At 38.1% G+C, this 24731-nt stretch overlaps 1 protein-coding gene and 2 long non-coding RNA genes across 3 annotated transcripts in view; all 3 read left to right on the top strand.

Moving 5' to 3' along the window:
• gw (trinucleotide repeat containing adaptor protein gawky) overlaps nucleotides 1–24731 on the top strand; it is a 223104-nt gene that overhangs the window by 160352 nt on the left and 38021 nt on the right. The window lies entirely within an intron of this gene.
• On the top strand, nucleotides 3861–4512 carry LOC138926849 (uncharacterized). The gene is made up of 3 exons (XR_011443511.1): nucleotides 3861–4006; nucleotides 4066–4230; nucleotides 4292–4512. It is a non-coding gene; the product is annotated as an uncharacterized lncRNA (long non-coding RNA).
• Nucleotides 18415–18979, top strand: LOC108133566 (uncharacterized). Its single transcript, XR_001773764.1, has 2 exons — nucleotides 18415–18594; nucleotides 18645–18979. It is a non-coding gene; the product is annotated as an uncharacterized lncRNA (long non-coding RNA).

The raw sequence follows: 24731 nt of genomic DNA, 5'->3' as shown, positions 1-24731 counted from the left end.
GTTGTCAGCAGCGGCCAGGAAGGGGCAATCGTCTGCATAGGTGGCTGCCATTATGTTGGGGCTCCGCAAGAATGGGAGATCGGCCGTGTAGACATTGTATAAGAAAGGGCCCAGCACGCTGCCTTGGAGGTCTCCGACGCGGTCCTCCCTGAGTCTGGAAATGGCCTCTCCGCATCTGACCGCAAATACGAATACAAAAGTATTTATGTTTTTTTTCTAAACACATAATAAGATTGATAGGTCTCAAAATATATAAAAAAAAATTTTTTTTTTAGATTTTTTTGTTCTATTTAATCGTTGTTTTGTTTTACACATAGCTTGTATATGTAGTCTTGGCCATCTCGGCATCTCATCTGTACAATTTTTTCCAAGTGCTTAGGTGAGGGGCCGTTGTGCCGCTCAGCTGAACTTAAGAGCGCATCCGCGCTGAAAAGCGCACCCGAGCACCCGCGCTTAAAAGCTCATCCGTGCTGAAGAGCGCATCCGCGCTCGCCCCTCTATGCATTCTCCCTCTCTTGTCAGCCGTCGGCGATCGTCCGCTCTGGTTTATATTTACGTTTAGCGTTTATGCTTTCTAAGTTAAGGTCATTATCCAATTTAAGCAGCCCAATAAAGCTGAATGCGCTTCTTGTAAATTAACTAAAGACGCCCCTGACTTCTCATTTCATCTACTCCTGGAATCTTTTGCGGCAACAACGCCCCCCTAAAACACCAAGCGAACGAATGAGTTTAATAAATACCCAAAACCTTATCTCTTTATTAATTGTTAGGCTGTACTGCCAATAAGTATAATAAAAGAAAGATTTAAAAAAATATATTTTGTAATTCAAAAAGTTAAAGTTTGAAACTTTTTGAATTGACTTTTTCGGTTAATCGGTCTTCTGTTAAGGTCCTCTGTTCGGACGTCAATCATATCTCTCTGTGAGCTATGTTCAGTAGAATCGCATTTTACTAATCTCTCAACGTAAAAAAAGGTTAACAGTTATTTGCGAGCTATGGTTTTTAAACAGCGAAAATGATCGATGCACTGAGAATCGATTTTTTCCCATCTCTACTCTGGAGAGTCCTACAGCCCAATAGCAGTAGAGTCTACAAGACGAACAGGACCGGATTTGTAGATGACCAAGAGGCTTTAAAATAATAGTTTCTATAAAGTTCTATGCTATTTGTATAATTTCTGGGCTCGGGAAATCACTTCGAACAATAAATTCAGTCGAACAAACCAACAAACGTTGTCGCGTTGTCCCGTACATTTGGCGAGATTTTTGTCATTTTTCGCTGATTTTTACATAAGTAAGTCAGTATACCTATCAAGAGTAATAATAAGGTACACACTGTAACAATTTATTGCAGTGTTTATATAATTCAAAGTCCAGGTCATAAACCCAAGTTGCCAAAATATGAACCAATCGCTATGTCTTAGCCCGCACACAGAAAGTGCTAGCGTCGGCATAATTGTAACAGGAACGGACTACATGTGTATATACCATTGCTGCTCCCCAAATTAATAAAGAATAAAACCAATACAAGTTGGCATGTCTTTTGGTTGGCGGACTCTACCTTACATTATGGCGACGGTGACTACAGCTTTACCTGTAAACTGTAAACTTTACCTGGAAATGGTGGCAGAACACAAAAAAAATCTGGACAATTTTTCGAAATTCGAGCAAACAAATAAATCTGAGTGAGTGAAGATGGAGCCATGGCGAAAAAAGGGGGCGTGGAAAACAAAACTAATAAAAGAATAGCGCACAGTAAGTGGCTATTATTTAAAAATGAACCACCACCCCCTTGGGCAACAGTAAAAAATTGCAAGAAGAGCTCGCCCGTAATGGAATGTAATGAATTATATAAGGAAATAAATAACATAAATGTTGACTTTGACAAATAAAATAAGTCACTTACTCAAAACAGGCCAATACAAAAGAATATTATCAAGAAACAGGAAATATTAGTAGAATGCCTAAATGAAGCACGAATACTAATAAATGGCCAGAGGGAAAAATTAAATCAAGATCATTGGTCCCAAGTAAATTAAAATTCCAACAAAAGTAAAAAACAAATTTAATTTAGATATATCAGTATCAACTGTACTTAACACTTATCTAACAGTTGAAACTAGTGATGAACCGGAAGTAACAGAACCAACTGACATTGAACAAATAGAATCAGAAGAACTAAAAGATAGATAAGAAGATAAGCCCTAAAATAGAAGAGCAAGATTAAAATAATCTTACTATTCCAGCTGTATTAATGTCAGATCTGGATAATTCTACAGATTCTGATGATACTTCAAGCATAATTAAAGAGAATATAAAGAATAAAATAAGCAACACTATTACAATGACACAATCTAATATTGATTTTATTAATACATCATTCAAGATTGTACCAATTCGATGGTAAGGCTAAAAATTTAACAAGTTTTATTGATGCATTACAAATAATAGAATCAATAAAAGGCGAGCAAGAACAGTTAGCATAATAACAAGAAAGGAAAGCTGACTTCGGTCTTAACCCTTGCAGTTAAAAACGGATATATATCGAATATATATTCGTTAAAAACGAATATAGTTGTCCGATCCTTATGAGAATATCAAAATATAGCCCAATTTATTATAATACAAAATCTAAAAAAGTAAAAAGATATAGTCGGCCGATCTTTATGCAATTTGGTAGGTCGGATTAACTGACAAAAATAATCTATACTAAGTTCCAGCTTTCTATCTTCAAAAACACGAAAGTTGGGTCATTTCCGATCGTTAAGTTATATAGCAGCTATAGGATATAGTCGGCCGATCCTTATGAAATTTGGGAGGTAGTATTATTTTGCCATAGCACTCATGCAAAATCCGAACTCTCTAACTCTAAAAACACCAAAGTTATACCATTTCCGATCAATCAGTTATTTGACAGCTATAGGTTATAGTCGGCCGATCTCGGCCGTTCCGACAAAGGAAAGAATCAACTCAGGAGGAGATCCTGATCAAGAATATATATACTTTATAGGGTCGGAGATGTCACCTTCAGTTCGTTGCACACTTTTGGACAAAATTATAATACCCTAAGAACAAAGCTTAAAGATGTCGTCAGAAATCTAATCGGCAATGAAACAATGACGAACGTCTCCAATCGCGGACTTATGTAGTTATCATAATAATTACAACAACTACCAGAATTACAATGGAGGGCGTGGTAACTCAAATCGAGGCCACAACAACAACATCCAAAACAATGTCAGAGTTGCCCAAAATACATCGAGAAATTCCCAAAACCCTTTAAATGTTCAGCAGTAGAAAATGCAAGAGTTCACACTATTAATCTCAGTTAAAATATATTTCTTTCATTTATCAATGTAGCTAATGGAAAAAAACTTGTCTTTCTAATAGACACAGGTGCAAAATGAATTATAATTAATTATAATTACATTATAGACATAAAAGGAATAAGTCAAGAAATAACCAAATCCAAAGGTCTAGTTTCTATTGAAATACAGACTACTAAATATATAATTCCACACGATTTTCATTTTGTGAGTCTAATATTCCCTATTCCATGCGTTGGAATATTAGGAATCGATTTTATGAAAAAATACAACTGTCAATTAGACTTTAAGCCATCTGAAGATTGGCTTATAATTAGAACCCAACCACATAACATAACACTAACATAAATAACACAAACACAAGTGGTGGGCTTATCGCACTTGAGAAAGGGTCGCATAGCAGGTTAGCGTGCAGTGCGTTGACAAGTAAAACGGTTTTGCATTCGTTGGACTATAAACCAACATTTTAAGTAAATGGCGCAGACGCATAAAACATTTTTTGACAGCTACTCATTGTTCTCTGCTGATTTAATATAACAAACCGGCATTGTGTTTTCTGTCAAATTGTGAAAAAATTTAAAAAATTAAGTTATTCGTTTTTTAACATTTTAATTGGAAAACATCGAATGAGTCACGTGTATTTTTATTCAATTTCAACAGCAGGCATTTGTCTTTCAGGTGGTAAGTTGAACTGTGTGAATTATGTGGATCGTGCATTTAAGGTTAAATTTACCACTCAGTTCATACTCCAAAATGCCTAGAAGACCACGTTGAACATCGCCCGCCGCGCAAGACATGCAAGCCAGCAAGGAGTGTATTTACACAACTGAAAGGGGGACATCTGAGTAACAGGAGAAAAAAAATGATTTTCTGGAATTTTTTTTGGCCAAATGAAAAAGCCAATCGTAAATATATGCACCCAATATAGCGATATATTCGAATTTGAAACCGAATCAATAACTACAGACAATTTCTAAAAGCAAAAACTGAGATAAAAGGTGATGAACCAGTGTACATAAAAAATTCTCGAAGCCCACATAATGAATGAAATACCAAGGCAAGTAAGAACTCTGATCTCCGACGGGATTGTTGAACCATCCGTATCCGAATATAATAGCCCATTGTTACTTGTTTCTAAGATAAATAAAAAATTACGATCTGATTAATTTCCACCACCTAGAATTGATGATATTTTGGATCAACTTTTTTTGTTCATTTTTTATCAGGGACCGTAAATAATTATTATTGTCGCTATTTTTAAATGAATAAATCAATCACTTCCAATCAACATAGAACAAGCTTGACTAGCACGTTTTTATCCTTTAAGGATACACTATGAATATCCTTAATGATTTTTAATTTTTAATTGTTATATTTAGTCTTCTATGGTTAAACATTATTTTTGATGAAAAAAAAATAAAAATCACAAATAATCATTAGGCTTCAACAAAAAAATAAAACTCAAAAATAATGATTATTCGTGATTTTTATTTTTTTTTTATCAAAATAAACAAAAACATCAGACATACATCAATATTTACAACAACAACAACAACAACAAAAATGCATTTTACCTGTGTTTGTTGCAATTATTTAATATAAGGTCAACTGTTACATAGAGAGCAGCAGCAGCAGATATACACAATTACCAAAACAATGATAATAATGATAATGATAATCATCATAATGATCAACCAGTAAAACAATTAGGTACATTAATTTTCAATTTATTATGCATATATGACAATATGAATTTTATGTATTTTTATAATTTTTATTTAATTTTAGGAATAACAATTTTGGCAGCGACTCGCTCGACAAGTTGCACCTTTGGTCGGTTAGCATTATCTTAAGCGCAGAAAAGGCGCGCTCTACGTTAACTTGGGTAGCTGGAACCACGAGCACCACCCTAGCAAGCTGATATAAATTTGGGTACTGAAATTGCTTCTCACTCCAGTACTGCATTATATCAGCGCCTAAGCTGATGGGCTTCAGGCTGTAACTATCAATTTCAGCGTATTCTTTTAATAATTCCTGCTGCCCATCATCGTCAGCTTCCTCTTCGGCATCGACCTCAATGCTACTTAAAAGTTCGGTCAAGAGCGAGCAAGACTGAGAATTTTGCGAAAGCAAATTGGTCTCTGTCAAGCTAGAGGTTGAGCTGGCTTCGTCTGTATCAATCTGAAAATATGTTGAATTAATTATTGTTTATTATTTATATAAAATGAATTTACTAACCTTTTCTTTCAACTACCACAGTTGGCGTAAGAGCTGTTTAAACTCCGTTTTCGCGCGCATCACGTTTTCAGGCTGTTGCAGCAATATGCGAAGTAAGCGTGGGTCCAGGAAGAGGCTGTAAATAACGACTTTATTTGCTAACAGGCTTTCTTCTCGCGCCTCAATAGCAACCCTCAACGCTTTACTATAAGTAGTCTTCTTTGCCCCGACTGTGAGCTTGAGTTCCATCCAAAGCTTGTAGAAGTCGATCATAAATAACACAGCTCCACAAAAAAAAAAAAAAAAAAAAATTCAGAGATCAGACCATACCTCCTATATGGATTTGGGGTCGCTGAATCCGAATCCGTGGTCAGTTGGTCGCCATCACGTCAGGTTTTCGAGAAAATAACGGTTGAATAGTCGAAAAACGCCGTTTTTGGCCATTTTCGAAAAATTGTGCCGCAAAATTCTGATGTGTTACAAACCTAATTCAAAATAGAAATGAAAGGCTGATTTGTGATCTTTAAAACGCCAACTGACCACGGATTCGGATTCAGCGACCCCAAATCCATATAGGAGGTATGGTCTGATCTCTGAATTTTTTTTTTTTTTTTTTTTTTGTGGAGCTGTGTAATTGGCTGGTTTGAAATTGCAATGTTGCCAAGTAATCTGGCTCCAAAGCTTCCACCAATTGTTTTAAATGCAACCACTCAGTCGGAGTCAGCTTCATTGAATTTTTGACGTGGCGCTCGCAAAAGGTCTCAAAGCCAAGCAGTTTACTCAACATATTATATGTTGAGCTCCATCGAGTCGCAACATCAATCTCAGGCTGCGGTAATGCTGCCTCAGTTATCAAATGCCTAAATATAAATTTAAAAAATAGTTAATTTATAAATGGTAATAAATAAAATGTTATGAAACAGACCTGCAGGTTGGCGTCCTTAACAGCTTCACAAGCTTTCGCGCTTTAGAAATAAAATCAGCTGCTTCCAAGGCCCAAGGTCCTTATCGCAATACCAGTGTCGTGAATATATTGCACATTTACGCACAAGATCCCACGATTACACCGTGTGGCTGTGTCCATTTTTATGCTAAGAATTTTGTCCGTGAGACTGGCCATTATGCTGTTTTTAACGTCATTATATTTTTCCTCCACCATGCCCATTATGTTTCTGGACGAAACAGCCGGCATATCCAGTGCAGAAAATATTTTAGACGTTAGCGTATTTAAGCACTCCGAATCAAAAATAGCCAACGGGAGCTTTTCCAGCGTCATCAAATCGATGCACGCATCCTTCACTTCATTTTTGCCCATCGTTATTGCAAATTTAATTTTTTTTTCGGCAGTTTCGTCTTCGTGAATGTTAGCTATCTCAGCTTCATACTTCGATTTGTGCTTAGTTTGCATATGCCGCTTCATGTTGCACACGTTCTCGCCAGCTAACGTTGATTTGCTAATTTTGCACTCGAAAACATTATTTCCCGCGTGGAAAATATAAAAAACTGCGGAGAACAAAATTTCGTTTGCGACCCATATCGAAACTCAATAGAAATGATTTACCATAAGTCATTCTTACTGATAAGTTTCAGTCTTTTCAGGTCTATGCATATGAAACTGGGTTTTTTTTAGCATCTTTTGACATCTGGGAACACTGCTTAAAGTTATTCGCAAGTTTTTTTCCAAGAGCAATGTTTTTTCTAATATTGAAAATGTCGAGTTTTGTACCCACAAACCACTATTCGCGGACATTGAAAAATGACTTGAGAAATTCTCTTGGAAATTCTCGTTTTTGCATTGCATTGTCACTGGAAATGAAAAGTGGATAGATTTTCAAAACCCAAAATGAAAAAAATCCTATGTTAGCCCAAGCCAGCCGGCCCAATCCCAATCTCGGCCAAACCGTTTCGGCCACAAAGCCATGCTGCGCGTTTTCCGGGATAAGGCCGGAATCGTTTGGTATGAGCTCCTAAAACCGGGTGAAACCGTTGATAGCGAACGCTACCAGCAACAATTGAAAGAATCTCTGCTCCAAAAACGCCCAGAATACGCAAAAATGCCAGAATTGGGAAACGCAGTCTCATATGCATAGACCTGGTAGACTAAGATAAGCGCTACTAAAAATAGATCTAAGCGCGTGCGCTTCCGCTGTCTCCTTTTGTTTTCTCATATTATGTCATAAATGCATAATAAATTGAAAATTAATGTAGTTCATTGTTTTACTGGTTGATCATTATGATGATTATCATTATCATTATTATCATTATTTTGGTAATTGTGTATATCTGCTGCTGCTGCTCTGTATGTAACAGTTGACTTTATTTAAATAATTGCAACAAACACAGTTAAAATGAATTATTTTTTTGTTGTTGTTGTTGTTGTCAATTATTGCTCTAGGGTCCCTTTATAAGGACATAGGACAATATTGGCAATATCCTTAAAGGATCAAAAGTTATTGCTTGGTAAGTTTTATTTTGATAAAAAAAAAATAAAAATCACAAATAATCATTATTTTTGAGTTTTATTTTTTTTGTTCAAGTTTAATGATTAAACAGCCACACAAAAAAAACCCTGACATTCTGGAGTTTTTTAGACCTCGGATTCGGATTCAGCGACCCTGAAAACATATAATAAACATGGTCTGACCCACGGACTCGAATATAATTTTGTATGAGGTTTTTTGAGGTTATGTCAGAACCCTGACGTGCTGGGGTTTTTTGGATCTCGGATTCGGATTCAGCGACCCCAAAAACATTTAGTAAACATGGTTTGACCTCCAGACCCGAAACAATATTTTTTTTTGTGTGGCTGTGTTATTTGTGATTTGTATTTTTTTCGATCAAAAATAATTATTAGTCTTCATTTAAAAAATTAAAAATCGATAAGTAATCAATACAAAGTAATTTTTAAAATATTACTTATAATGATTACGGTCCATGTTTTTTTTTATACTTTTTTTTGTCATAAGTGCACTGAGAAAGGAATATTTCCAGACGATAAGAAGTGCCGCACGACGCGGACACAGTTATGTATTTTCCAATATTTAAAAACAAAACTTATGGAAACTACTTTTCTACAATATCCAGGTTTTACTAAAGAATTCTGTATAACCACAGATGCAAGTAAACAAGTATGTGGAGCGGCTTTAACTCAAAATAAAGAAAAAGCTTCCAAGCCCAACGTATATGAATCATAAACAATGACGAAGTTCGAAAACTAGTGACCTTGCAGATTAAAAATATGCTATGCTTTCTTAAACATGGTAAGAAAATAATCGCAAGATATAATTTTAGCGATTTATAAACTAATGGAATTATTGATTTAGGTCAATTGTTCCAAAGGCTTGAAAAGCAAGCCGGTATAAATAAAATCAGCCAAATAAAATTGGCACCGTAGGAAAATATCTTTGATCAAATATCAATAGATAATTTCAAAAATATGCGCAATAGAATAATAAAATCTTTAAGAGTAGCGCTACTCAACCCGGTGACCCAAATAAAATTTTAAAAGAAAAAGAAGCAATATTGTCTACATTTCATGATGATCCAATTCAAGGAGGTCATACTGGCATTACAAAAATTTTGGCCAAAGGAAAAAGACACTATTACTGGAAAAGTATGTCTCAAGATATAACTGAATACGTAAGAAAATGTCAAAAATGTCAGAAATCAAACATTATATCGAACACAAAGACACCATTAACAATAACTGATAACCCTATAAATGTTTTTGACAGAGTGATAGGGGACACTATTGTCGCATTACCAAAATCAGAAAATGGCAATGAATATGTAGTCACGCTAATATGTGACCAAACAAAATATCTAGTTGCCATACCAGTTGTAAATAAGAGCGCAAATACTGTCGCCAAAGCAATTTTTAAATCATTTATTCTGAAGTACGGTCCAATGAAGACGTTCATTACGGATATGGGAACAGAATACAAGAATTTAATTATAAATGGCTTCTGCAAATATTTTAACATTAAAAACGTAACATCTGCCGCACACCACCATCAGACATTTGGGACAATCGAAAGAAGTCATAGAACTTTTGATGAATATATACGATCTTACATATCGGTTAATAAAACTGATTTTTATGTATGGCTTCAATATGTCGTCTTTTGTTTCAGCACGATGGCACATAATTATTGTCCATATGAGTTAGTATTTGGTAAAACAAATAATTTATCAAAAAAATGTAATAGTGTAGATAACTTTTAGTTGCAAGTTATGTGGTGGAAATCCTGGTTACTACAGAGAGTTCAAAAACTCCGTTGGATAATTTATTAGCGTGAATAAATGCTTGCAACTGTTCAATAACTCGTCTCTTTAAATCAGTGGTGGGCAAACTCTCATTTTACATAGCACGCGAGTATAGGGTAGGAAATTCTGCCGCAGCGCTGCCGGCACACTGACAGTGTAAGCACTCTCAAATTTTAGATATATAAGTAATAAATTTTAGAAGCTCTCTCATTTGCTCTCATTTGCGCTGAAGAGCGCACCCGCGCTAAAGAGCGCACCCGCGCTGAAGAGCGCATCCACACTCGCCCCTCTGTGCCCTCTCTCTCGCTCGTTGGTTGTCGTCGATCGTCTCTTTTTGTACTAGTTTTTAAGTCAGTTTTCGATGTAAGCAGCCCAATAAAGCTGACCGCGTTACATTAACTGGAAGACGCCCCCGACTTTTTATTCAACATTTCTACTCCTGGAATCTTTTGCGGCAACTACGCCCCCCTACAAACATTGGTTCTTCGATCCGGATAATTCCTGGATTTTCTTCTGCCAGCAGTTCTCGGCATTGTTCCGCCAAAAGATAAGTACATTTTTCCGTCTCCATCTCTCTGCCGGTCTTCAGCAGTGATCCGAACATTAAATTTCGTTCACACTGCTGCAAGATTGTTTTTCCTTCCGTGTCAACTCCAAGTCCGAGTTTTCCGACACAACGGCAGGTTGAGATTTTCTAATAATCTATAATAATCTTAAAATTCTGCAAATTTTTCCATCCGTCTCCGTTTTGTGTGCTTCCCATATTCCTCGCCGTTTTCGGCCTCTCCGTTATCCATACGCTTGCCAACGGTCGAGGCATATGTGCATCCACATACATACATACACACGTACATATTTTTTTGGTGCAATAAATCCGCGAAAAATTCTCAAGTGAACAGTGAAATTGTGTGGTGACAAAAAGAAGGCATAATTAATATTGGCCACCGGTGTGAATTAGTTCCGGAATTTCCAAATTCACCGAACAATCCGCCGCTGTCGTAATATATGTTTTTTATCTTCCTCAATCAGTGTCATTTTTTACACCACATAACTTTTCTGTTCCTCCAATTATACAGTCCACTTATCAAAGCTCCACTGTCCCAACATATGCCCACATGCATATATCCGTACCTGTATGCATGTCCATATATTTTCTGCCTCCCATTCCAGGAAATATATAACCGATAAAATTTAAAATATACAGTCCACTTAACGACGCGTCGTTCCACTGTGCCATCATATGCCCCACATGACCATTGCCCTACTTGCATGCATGTCCATATATTTCTAAATATTTTCTGCCTCCAATTTCAGGAAATATATAGCCGATACAATTTTAAGAAAATTTAAATTTTCTTAAACCAACAATTATAAACCGCCATTTCACTACAAATCCGTGATTGTGTCGCTTAAATTCTCGACCTAGCCGTGTTGGGTTTTTCGGTTCTGTTTGTTTTTCCCTTTGAGGTACGTACAGGGTGCCGACGGCATAACCTACTGCGAAACAAAATAGATTAAAAGAAAATCAATTAATTATAAATTTTTGTATCTATAATTATAACTACGAAAATTTATTTAATTCTTATTTTCCGTTCGAGCAAAGGGCCAGGGTTTTTAATTCACCTTTCCGGCCACTCAATAATAAAGGTCGAAAATTTAATTATCGAAAAAAAAAATTATAATTAATTAATTTAATTATCCACCTTCTGTCCGAATAGAGCCGCGGTTTTAATTCCATCTGCCCGGCTTCGTGTTAATTACATTCAATTAATTAAAGATTTAGGTTTCACTTCCACCGTTCCAGCTTCGTGATAATTAACCTCAATTGATTAAAAATTAAGATTTTCAACTCCACCCTTCTGGTTCCATCATAATTGGACAGTTAGCCAAAAATTAATTATTTATTTTTTTGTGTGTTAAATTCAAGCCAAAGTTAAGTCCACCATCCGGATCCGCAAATTCGAAAATAGTTAAGAATTTAATATCTCAGTATATATTCAATTCAGTACGAACCACACAAGTCGAAATATACATACATATATAGACCGTCATCATTTTTTTTCGAACAAGCATTTTTCCGGAATTTTCGAATTTTCCGGTACTTTTTCCATTTTTCCGTGCCTCCAACGCTGCTTCTACTCCGCATCAGGCAACATCCGCCTACAATCTGAGCAAACCTCGTCTCCTTTTGGGTTTTTTCTGGTGCCTGAAGTTTTTCTTTCCACATTCGAATTGTGCCGCACACGACTTTCCTTTCCACATCGGCGCCACTAGTTCGCACTTGCTCCTTGTAATTGCCTTTCATCCGCGATCTCACCGTTCTCATCACATTAGTGCGACCGGCCACCACTTCGTACGAGGCACCAGTCGACAAGCGCTGACCAGCGAATTGGACTCTGAGAATGCCCACGGGAGACGACAAAAAGCCGCGTTCGATCCCAGCCATCCGTTTGGACAGATCTCAATCCGCATCTCCGCGGACGCCACTTTTGAAGCCTAAGGCTACCAGTGCCAGTCCAAGGGCAGGGAGTGACGAATCCGTCAATACAACCCCCGGTCCTTCACAGAGGCAGACTCACTCCTTTCCAAAAAGGCTCCAAGTGCGGTCGAAGTGGCGTTGAAAAAGTTCATCGCCACAACAGATCGAATTATCTAATTTGAGGCTAACATAAGTACTCCGGGCGCCCCAGAAACGGAAATAGGCTCCCAATACATGTGCGAAGTTCATCGGGACCAAATTCGGGCACTATGGGAGAAGGTGGAGAAGAGCTATGAGAGCTGCACCGATTTGCTAGCCGTGTCCGACGACAATGCGGCCGCCTCGACAGTGCTGGAAGCGAAGTACAGCTACTGTTACTCCGTCTATTCGAGATGTATTGCCCAGCTTCGGGAGAAAATTGCTTCCCAATCCACTCAGGCTCCCGTCAATGTCCACACGCCCGCGCCTACAGGCTGCCGGTTACCTCCAGTGGATACCGAGGTCTTCGCGGGTCTGGAGGCCATCGACGACGTCAGGCCTAGTGGCTCCGTGCAATTTCCGACAAGGTCGGGACTTTCTACTGCCCCTGCTCGGAGGCTCACTTCATACGAGACTCGAGTGGTTCCGGGCCAAAAGGGCTGCGATCTCTGTTCGAGGTAGGACCACCCCATTCGCTTATGTCCGCGTTTCCTAGAAATGGATGTAAATGGGCGCTCTGACTACATAAGGAGGAAGCAGTTTAAACTGTTTTGCCCGAGGGCACCAGCAGCGAGACTGCACGAGCGCCCATACCTGCTTCACATGCCACAGCCGACACCACACCCTCCTGCACCGCGGCAATCCGTTCGCCACCGCTCCAAGTCTGCCTACGCCAGCAAACGGCTCAGAGGATCAGTCGAATGTGCAGGTGTGTTTCGCTTCCGGGTCAGGAGCCGTCCTACTGGGCACGGCCCTTATCAACGTGTGCCATTTGGGGTGCACCGTCCAGGCCCGAGCACTGATAGACTCAGGCTCCGAAGCGACTTTCATTAAGGAACGACTGTTCAACCTCGTCAAGCCTTCCTTCAAGACGATTCAAGCCCAAGTTTCCGGCCCTAATCAGACCATTTCCGCGCAGTCTACTAAATTGTGCCATGTCTCCATTCGGTCGCCGTCTAGACCCGGGCTACAATTAGAGACTGCGGCTTACGTTCTTCCGCAGTTGTCAGGAAATCTGCCATCATATCCGATTTCGCGAGATCGTCTCAAGGGGCTGCCCGATATTACCCTGGCGGACCCCAACTTCTTTGAGAGCTCCCAAGTCGATGTGTTATTAGGAGCTGACATTCTTCCGTCCATTCTCCTCGGTAATTCCAAGGCTAACATCTGCGGGTCGCTTCTCGGTCAGGAGACCATTTTCGGATGGGTGCTGACAGGCCCATTATCTCCAGTCAACCCCCGCAGCGTGTCTTTTTTCCGCACGAGTTGCCCGCAGCCTCGATGACTCATTGGATCAGGGAGAGGTGCCCACACAGATCAGCTCGGAATCGGATCCAGGTTGCGAGCACAATTCTGTCTCACAATTCTGTTCTTTAATTAACGCTTCGCATCACGCTGCACGATGGCAATCAGCTGATGATCCGTCTGATCCGGGCCAAATTCTGGATTCCAAGATCATATTCAGCACGATGTCGCCACGCCCACGCAACGCCCAGTCCCTGGAGAGCAGATGTACTCGAGGTACACAATCCTACCGATGCCGTGTCTGCAATGGGATCCATTCATCCGCGCCTAGGCAATTTTCCGCCTCTCCTCGAGGGCCCTCGCAGGACGCGGTCGCTGCGCCCACCCTTTCGTCGCTGCTGAAACGGAACAGCGTCAACATCGGGACCCGGATCTTGGACACGGGGGCCTTCATCGACCCGTGTACGCCCTCTAGCTGCAGTGACGCATAGATAGCGACGAGGGATCTGTTGAAACCCGAGCGATTGGGGAGAATGTTTAGGTGAGGGGCCGTTGTGCCGCTCAGGTGAACTTAAGAGCGCATCCGCGCTGAAAAGCGCACCCGCTCTTAAAAGCTCATCCGTGCTGAAGAGCGCATCCGCGCTCGCCCCTCTATGCATTCTTCCTTTCTCGTCGGCCGTCGTCGATCGTCCGCTCTGGTTTATATCTACGTTACGTTATGCTTTCTAAGTTAAGTTCAGCATTCTCTTGTAAGCAGCCCAATAAAGCTGACCGCGTTATATTCACTGGAAGACGCCCCCGACTTTTTTATTCAACATTTCTACTCCTGGAATCTTTTGCGGCCACTACGCCCCCCTACAAACACAGGTTGCTTAACAAGAATAACAAAAAAAAATAATAATTTAAAAAAGTAACAAAGTTTAAACTGAAAATTTGGCTCACTTGAATAGCACATTCTACAGGAACTTCATATTCTGATGATTTTTTCGGAAGAATTAATTATATTTATAATGTAATTAATGAATTAGAATCTTTTTTGACATATTTTCTTAAATGAGTGGATGAGTGGATGAATGAGTAATGAGTGGATCCGCCACGATTAGGGTGACCAGGCGTCCGTATTAATACGGACATGTCCGTATTTTCAGCTCTGTGCCCGTTCGTCCGTATTTTTTTGTAAAATGTCCGTATTTTTCGCGTTTTTAACGAAAAAACAGGTTGCACCTGCAATTTTTCCGAAAGGAGTTTCTAGACTTAAACATTCGAAAGCGCCCGAGCTCGCAGCTGACGTAGAGAACACGCAATTAGTTTAGCACGCGTTAACGGTAAAATTCCCTAGAAATATGGTACGATTGCGTCTGGTTGTTCGGTTTGCTATGTATGTATGCATACTGTCGCGTACCGGGGGAGGGGGGGGGGGGGGGGGGGGGGGGGGGGGGGGGGGGGGTGGTGGATACGACAAAACGGCGGTGTCCGTATTTCCCACCTCAGCTATCTGGTCAGCTATCTGGTTATGGATGACTTCAAATATCCTGCTGGGTAAAGAGTCGTACAAACTCTTAAGGTAGTCCAGGGAAATTGTTGACCAGGACGCTTGGGTGGCATTAATGAGATCATTCTTATTATCATATTGCTTTCCGGACTCATAGACTTTTCTTGCTAACCATCCCCAAACATTTCCGATTATATTTAAGTCGGGCGAATAAGGTGGCCAATGTAATGTTGACGCAATGTAATGTATGTAGTTGTTGTGTTGTGGTTTTTTGTGTTGTATCTTTTACTTTGCAAGTCGGCATAAAGCCGTCTTCTCGAATATTAGCTCCAAAGGAAGTCATGTGATTGTATTGAAAGCAGTTATTGTATTCAAGGATGTGTTAAAGAAAATGGCTGCACAATCCAGACGTTTCTCTTTTGAACTTTAACGCATTGCACTATTGGCAATTGCCACTATTGGCAATTGGTCCAATATCTAAATTTTCGTAATAATTTTTTTTTTTTAGATATATGCGTAACTACCTCGTATATACAGGTCACCATAACGGCTGGACTACCGTGTTATAGAAAAGCTTTTTGTTCTGTCCAGCCGTTATGGAAGTGCATATAGTTTGTTCACAAATTCTAACTGCGCGCCAATCTAGTCGCGATGACAAAGCCGTGCAATTTTTCTTTACATTTTTCATGCCGAAGTTGACAAGTGGTTAGTATAATTTCAAGTGAGAAGAAGCTAATCCTAAATTTGTAGATCCTTTTTTTAGTGAAGTGCATATTTTATTACTCTGGATTTTTTCGCTGTTTAATTGGTACTAAAGAAAATTTGCAATGTCAAAGGTGCTGCTTATTTCTACAAGTTGTGTGTACACATTGTTTTGTTCTTAGGTCTAAAATATAAAGATGGCAATATGAGCCAAAACTTTATAACTAAGCGATAGTACCCAAACAAAATCTGTTTTCAAGTTCCCTTACTGAGAAAACAAGCATCACAATATGAAGAGGACATTGTGTTCCTATTTCACCCGCCTTGATTCAGCAACAAAGAAAAAGGAAAAACACGTAAGAAAAGTTGCAATAAAAAATTATAAGTATATCGGAAAAGCTACTAATATTTTTACCATACTTTTTTGACACAGATTGAAAATGTAGAGAAACTTTACCTCGAAGAAAATCCACCGGAGACAGGAGAACAATCGACTTCCGAAGATACAAACAAAAACAAACTAGAATTGCTTCCATTCAAAAACGACATCGCTCTAGCTACGTCTAATGCTTCAAATACAAGAAACGCGAGTGAAATCCTGAACATTATCGACGACTCGTGGGTGCCACCAGCTAATTTTTCGACATCAACTGCCAAAAATTTATCTTTCCAAAGAAAATGGCTTGAGGAATTTCGCTGGTTGGCATATTCTGCGAAAGAAAATGGCGCATATTGTAAGTGCTGCATAGCTTTTGGCGTGAAAACCGGTAGAATACGCGACGTACGTCTGGGGAAACTTATCAACAAGCCGTTCAACACTTGGAAGCACGCGAAAGAAATTTTTCGGAACCACGAAAAACTTGATTACCATGAAATATCCATCGTTGCTTTTGAACATTTATGCGATATTCAGCTAGGCAAAACTAAATCTATTGATGAACAACTCGATCAGCAGAAAGAAAACACTAAAGAAGAGAATTACTAACGACTGAAACCCATAGTTAGTGCAATAGTATTGTGTGGACGACAAGGAATTGCACTTCGTGGCCATAGAGACGATGGATGTTTGTGTAATGAAGAGGAACCTGACGCGGATGGTAAAAGTGATGGAAAATATTTGAACGAAGGAAACTTTCGTGCAATTCTAAGGTATCGAGCTGAAGGTGACGAAACACTCAAGAAAAACATTTTGTCTGCTCCGAAAAATTCAACATATTTGATCAAAACCATTCAGAATGAAATTATCGAAACTTGTCATGAATTGATCAGAAAAAAAATCGTTGATCGAATAAATCAATCGGAAGGATTCTCAGTTTTAGCCGAAGAATCGACTGACATTTCAAGCATAGAGCAATTTTCCATTTGCACACGATACTTGGATTCACAGACAAATATTTCCTCGATTCGTTCCCGTCACGGACGTTTCTGGACAAGCTCTGGCAAATTCCATCAATAATTATCTGACCGATATCGGCGTGGATTGCTCATTCATGTACGGCCAAGGATACGACGGAGCTCCGGCAATGAGTGGCGAATTTCATGGAGCACAGGCTTATTTGAGGTCTCATTTTCCTCTCGATCTTTATGTGCATTGCGCCGCACACACCTTCAGTTTGACCATCAATGCAGCTTGCGAAGTATCTGGTATCAAAAACGCGTTGGGAACAATCGGAGCAATTCAAGCATTTTTTCACTGGCCCAAGAGACAAAGCATCTTGAAGATCGAAATTTCAAAAATGACAGAAAAGTGAGCAAAGAAAATAAAAATTGAAGTCCATTTGTCCTACAAGATGGACTCAGTCTCATGAAGCTGTATCAAGATACGTCGAACTTCAGCCGGCTGTTATTGAATCGTTGGAAGAAATAAAAACGTGGAAGGATCGAGAAACTTCACGGGCAGCATCTCAACTTTTGACAGCGATTTTTACCGTCGAGTTCCAAATTTCTTGTCTTTGAGTCGGGATTTGCAATTGAAAAATCAAGATCTGGGAGAGACCACGAAATTGGCTGATGATGCTTTGGACGACTTCAAGAAAAAGCGTGAAAATGTGGATTCATGCTTCCACATTGTTTATCAAAAAGTTTCTGAAATTTTTTCGGAGTACGAGATTGAAATGAAAATGCCTCGTATATGCAGTAGACAAAAAAATCGTTGCAACGTCGAAGCGAAAACAGTTGAAGAGCATTACAAAATCGCATTTTACATCCCATTTCTCGATACCTACATTTCTCATCTTCAGAGTCGGTTTGAAAAACACAAAACTGTTTTTCAAAGTTTTGGACAGCTATTCCTCAAACAAGAATTCGACGAGAAGAAATGTGCAAGCCTCTACCAATTTTACGAAGAAATACTGGATTGTTCCGAGAGTAATTTTATTTCAGAAGTCAAAATGTGGAGACAACGGTTCTGCAATCAAAACATCGAAAATTCACTTGATGCATTAGCAGTGAGTATCTCCCAAATTCAGATAATTTTTGGCTAAATAATAATGCCACGTTTCTCATATATTGTACCAAAAAATCTGATTGATTGTAATACTAATAGAGTATCATTTATTTTCTATTTAATTTAAAAACAACATTTTTTAATTAAAAAGAATCAGAGAAAAATCACTGAGACGACTTATTGACAATTAATAAAGAGATTTTTTTGGTGCAATTTGGAACAAAGTAAAATAAATAATATCCATTGAAAATCTAAATATAAGGAATTTTTGCAGATTATAAATGGCAGAACTTTCAAAAACGTTAACAAAATCCTACGAGTTTTGGCGGTGATACCCGTGACCACAGCAACTCCAGAGCGATCATTTTCGACTTTGAGAAGAATGAAAGATTATCTAAGAAACACGATGGGTCAAGAGCGTCTCAATGGTCTTGCATCTTTGAACATTCATCATCGCATATCTTTGACTGAAGACGAAATTCTCAAAAAGTTTTTTGAAAAACCTCGAAAATTTAGGAGCGACTAGAACCGTCTATCTTCTATTGCATTTATTATTCGAAAATAAATTAAGATTTATTACGAATAAAAATACGATAAAATAAGATAAAATACGAATTTTTATTAATAACTTTGTGTTTCAACTTCACCAACATGCCCAATAAAAGCATAAAATTTAAATGTACATGATCCCATGGGGGGGTCCGGACCCGAAAACTTAATTTTTTGTTCTACATCAAAAATTAAGGACGTTAGCTGTCCGGAAAGGGACCCCCTTTAAAAAAATAGGGCCTACGAAGAAATGCTCCACAGCCGACATTTTGTTTTCGATTAATTCAAAAAAATAAATGTATAAATAAATAAAAGTAAAAATAAATAATAAAAAAATCCACATAATTTACACAGTTCAACTTAACACCTTAAAGACAAATGCCTGCTGTTGAAGTTGAATAAAAATACACGTGACTCATTCGATGTTTTTCAATTGAAATGTTAAGAAACAAATAACTTAATTTTTTAAATTTTTTCACAATTTGACAGAAAACACAATGCCGGTTTGTCATATTAAATCAGCAGAGAACAATGAGTAGCTGTCAAAAAATGTTTTATGCGTCTGCGCCATTTACTTAAAATGTTGGTTTATAGTCCACCGAATGCAAAACCGTTTTACTTGTCAACGCACTGCACGCTAACCTGCTATGCGACCCTTTCTCAAGTGCGATAAGCGCACCACTTGTGTTTGTGTTATTTATGTTAGGGTTATGTTATGTGGTTGGGTTCTAATTATAAGCCAATCTTCAGATGGCTTAAAGTCTAATTGACAGTTGTATTTTTTCATAAAATCGATTCCTAATATTCCAACGCATGGAATAGGGAATATTAGACTCACAAAATGAAAATCGTGTGGAATTATATATTTAGTAGTCTGTATTTCAATAGAAACTAGACCTTTGGATTTGGTTATTTCTTGACTTATTCCTTTTATGTCTATAATGTAATTATAATTAATTATAATTCATTTTGCACCTGTGTCTATTAGAAAGACAAGTTTTTTTCCATTAGCTACATTGATAAATGAAAGAAATATATTTTAACTGAGATTAATAGTGTGAACTCTTGCATTTTCTACTGCTGAACATTTAAAGGGTTTTGGGAATTTCTCGATGTATTTTGGGCAACTCTGACATTGTTTTGGATGTTGTTGTTGTGGCCTCGATTTGAGTTACCACGCCCTCCATTGTAATTCTGGTAGTTGTTGTAATTATTATGATAACTACATAAGTCCGCGATTGGAGACGTTCGTCATTGTTTCATTGCCGATTAGATTTCTGACGACATCTTTAAGCTTTGTTCTTAGGGTATTATAATTTTGTCCAAAAGTGTGCAACTAACTGAAGGTGACATCTCCGACCCTATAAAGTATATATATTCTTGATCAGGATCTCCTCCTAAGTTGATTCTTTCCTTTGTCGGAACGGCCGGGATCGGCCGACTATAACCTATAGCTGTCAAATAACTGATTGATCGGAAATGGTAAACCTTTGGTGTTTTTAGAGTTAGAGAGTTCGGATTTGGCATGAGTGCTATGGCAAAATAATACTACCTCCCAATAGCTGCTATATAACTTAACGATCGGAAATGACCCAACTTTCGTGTTTTTGAAGATAGAAAGCTGGAACTTAGTATAGATTATTTTTGTCAGTTAATCCGACCTACCAAATTGCATAAAGATCGGCCGACTATATCTTTTTACTTTTTTAGATTTTGTATTATAATAAATTGGGCTATATTTTGATATTCTCATAAGGATCGGAGAACTATATTCGTTTTTAACGAATATATATTCGATATATATCCGTTTTTAACTGCAAGGGTTAAGACCGAAGTCAGCTTTCCTTTCTTGTTATTATGCTAACTGTTCGTGCTCGCCTTTTATTGATTCTATTATTTGTAATGCATCAATAAAACTTGTTAAATTTTCAGCCTTACCATCGAATTGGTATAATCTTGAATGATGTATTAATAAAATCAATATTAGATTGTGTCATTGTAATAGTGTTGCTTATTTTATTCTTTATATTCTCTTTAATTATGCTTGAAGTATCATCAGAATCTGTAGAATTATCCAGATCTGACATTAATACAGCTGGAATAGTAAGATTATTTTAATCTTGCTCTTCTATTTTAGGGCTTATCTTCTTATCTATCTTTTAGTTCTTCTGATTCTATTTGTTCAATGTCAGTTGGTTCTGTTACTTCCGGTTCATCACCAGTTTCAACTGTTAGATAAGTGTTAAGTACGGTTGATACTGATATATCTAAATTAAATTTGTTTTTTACTTTTGTTGGAATTTTAATTTGCTTGGGACCAATGATCTTGATTTAATTTTTCCCTCTGGCCATTTATTAGTATTCGTGCTTCATTTAGGCATTCTACTAATATTTCCTGTTTCTTGATAATATTCTTTTGTATTGGCCTGTTTTGAGTAAGTGACTTATTTGATTTGTCAAAGTCAACATTTATGTTATTTATTTCCTTATATAATTCATTACATTCCATTACGGGCGAGCTCTTCTTGCAATTTTTTACTGTTGCCCAAGGGGGTGGTGGTTCATTTTTAAATAATAGCCACTTACTGTGCGCTATTCTTTTATTAGTTTTGTTTTCCACGCCCCCTTTTTTCGCCATGGCTCCATCTTCACTCACTCAGATTTATTTGTTTGCTCGAATTTCGAAAAATTGTCCAGATTTTTTTTGTGTTCTGCCACCATTTCCATTTGTTAATTTGGGGAGCAGTAATGGTATATACACATGTAGTCCGTTCCTGTTACAATTATGCCGACGCTAGCACTTTCTGGGTGCGGTCTAAGACATAGCAATCGGTTCATATTTCGTCAACTTGGGTTTACGACCTGGACTTTACTATATTTTTTTTTTTATTATCAACTAGCGACCCCGGCAAACGTTGTTTTGGCCTTTTTTGTTTTCTATAAGGGCTAGCTGTTTTTTCTTCATTTATTTTGGTTAATAAATGTTTTTCAGTATTTCAAGTACATCCAGTATTTTCACGTACAACAAAATTCCCCTCGCCAATATCTAACAGTTGTTTAGAGAAAGGATGGATCCTGAAGCATTTGATCGCGCATATTCTTGGTCAGTTCTTTTTCAGCATTACGCCACAGTTGCGATGATTTTAAGCAAGCATTGAATTCATCAGCGTACATTAACCGTGAACACATGAAAGGAGTAACAAAGGGCCGTAAAATAGTTTATCATTGTTCCTTATATCCCTAAATGACCAATCCAATTCCCCAAGCGAATTTTTACGTCCTATAGTGCATTCATCCAAAATATGGGCACTATGCCCATAGACGATTGTTTTTTTATGTTGCACACTGCATCTGGATTATTTTGAATGCTCAATGCTTAAGTCCTGAATGAGCTGTTATGCCTCCATCTAATAAGGTTGCTGCAACGCCAGAAGATGCAATGGCCAATGCGTTGCCATTTTTTTTTAATCGTAACTCGGCAGGAAGAAGCGAAATAAGGAATGTTCACATTGGAACTTTCACTTTGAATGTTCACAATAATCACTTTGGAATAAGCAGAATTTCAACAGGCTCTTACTGGAATGCTAGTCGAAGAAATTGCCCAGATGTGAATCCTCGACAAACTTGTTGCCATTGTTAGTTAATTCTTCTTCTAACTATTAATCTGTGCGCTTCTCTTCTTTGAAAAGTGGTCTTTGTTGATTATGTTCATCTCGTGCGCCATGCTTACATGCGCCTTTTCATTACCTTTATAAATTTGTTCTCCTGATCTCGTATTCTTCTTCTCGCGCAGCTCTAGAATTGACTGTTTGATGACTAAAATTGGCCCAATTGCGTTTTCTTGGCATTGGTGACTGTAGATAAGTAATCGGCGACCCCTATTTCAGAGGCATATGACACACACATAAATGTACAATACGTTACGGTCACAGCCTACTTATTGTTATTCATTACTATAAAAGCAGCCATTTCGGAGGAGTATAATTCCCGTTGTCGAACGGGATAAAAAGTATCCTATGTCCGTCTCCTGGCTCTAAGCTACCTCCCTACCAATTTTCAGCCAAATCTGTTCTGCCGTGCTTGAGTTATAAGTGGTGTAACTTACACGACTTTCTTTTATATATATAGAACTAGCAGTACCCTTCACGTTTCGCTGTGGCATATTGTTGTTGCACGCATAAAAAATAAGTCAAACAAAAAAGAATAATTTTCAAATTAATTAAATTCTGTAATACTTGTGGGTATACAATATTCTTTGTTTCTCCTCCTTAATCATTCATTATTATTTCTGTATTTTAGTACATAGGTTGCTCTTCACTTAAGCACCTTGTGATACACGACATTTTTTGTTTTATTATCAGGCGCAAAAACAAACAACGCAGATGGTCTTCCGACCCGTGAACATGCCACGTATAATTGACCATGGGAAAAACATGAATGTTCTAGATTTAAACCACAAACTTTTAAGGATTGGCCTTGTGATTTGTTGATTGTCATGGCAAATGCAAGACGTATCGGAAATTGAAGTCTTTTAAATTCAAACGGCATATCGGTTGGGATCATCGGGATCCTCGGAATGAGAACTTCCTCACCTTTGAATTTTCCTATCATTATCGTAGCGTAAATTACATTGTTCATCAATTTACTAACCACCAAACGCGTACCGTTGCACAGTTTTGGTTGGTTTATGTTTCGAAGCATGATTACTACGGAGCCAACCTTTAGGCGTAAATTGTGCGGTGGTAAGCCAGGCACGTCCAAAGAGTTTAAAAATTCAATTGGATAGTTGGTGGCTTCATCTTCATTTGTGACGCAGTCAATAGATTTGAATGAATGCATTGTTCCAATGATCTTATTTTGAATTATGTAGTTCAGGTCATCTACATCTTTATTCTTAGCCGCTAAAATTGCTCGCTCACTCAACCATTCATTATTTTTGTAGTTAGAAATAATATTTGGAAATACATTGTTGATAAGTTCGTCTTTTGATGAGACAAAATTACAAAAATTATTTGGAAATGATATTAATCCGCTCGATTCATCGACAGGTACTTGACCATTACCGATAGTCAGAAATTGCTCCGAGAAATCTTCAGCAGATGTATCATTAAGGAATGTAACTCTCATGTTTGTTATCAGCTGCAGTTTCTTCACATAGCGCCATAGATTTGACGATTTGAGGCAAGCGTTTATTTCGTCGGCAGCCGCAGATCTTGGAATTACTGGCAACTTCACTTTATCATTAACGCAGCATAATCCAGGCGTTTCTCCGGAAAACTTTAATGCACCACAATACTCGCAAACAACGTCCATTTGCCCAATGCAAACGCTAGGATGCAAGCTGTAATCATTGCTGCAATCGTATCGAAACGCAGCTCGATTCAAATCAGCTAAAATTTTTCGTCGCAAATTAAAATCTATTTGAGAAGCACGAAGTCGAGCCTTACTATTGCGGCTCTGTTCACGTGCAATTTCTCGTTCTTCTTCAGTCCTTTCATATGCAGTATTTTGTATTCTTCTTGCATTACGGCTTTGTCGGGAAAGATTCAATCGTCTTGGTCGCGGCATTATTAATTAAACTTCACTTCACTTCAATCCACTTGTTAATTATTTATTTAATAGAAATAGTTTTAATATTGATTTCTTGAAATATCAATAGAGAGTGCAGAGGCTCTAGTGGTGCTTCAAGTTGAGGCAATTTCACTTTCCGGGAAGCGCAACACAATCTTTTTGGTTCGTTGTTAAATTTGAGAGCCTGACTATGAATTTGACTTCGTTTGTAACTGACATTTTGACATTTGACATTTTCTTC

This window comes from Drosophila bipectinata, chromosome 4 (genome assembly GCF_030179905.1).
Source record: "Drosophila bipectinata strain 14024-0381.07 chromosome 4, DbipHiC1v2, whole genome shotgun sequence".
NCBI lineage: Eukaryota > Metazoa > Arthropoda > Insecta > Diptera > Drosophilidae > Drosophila > Drosophila bipectinata.
Note: the sequence above shows the minus strand (reverse complement) of the source record. Positions and strands in the feature narration are given on the sequence as shown.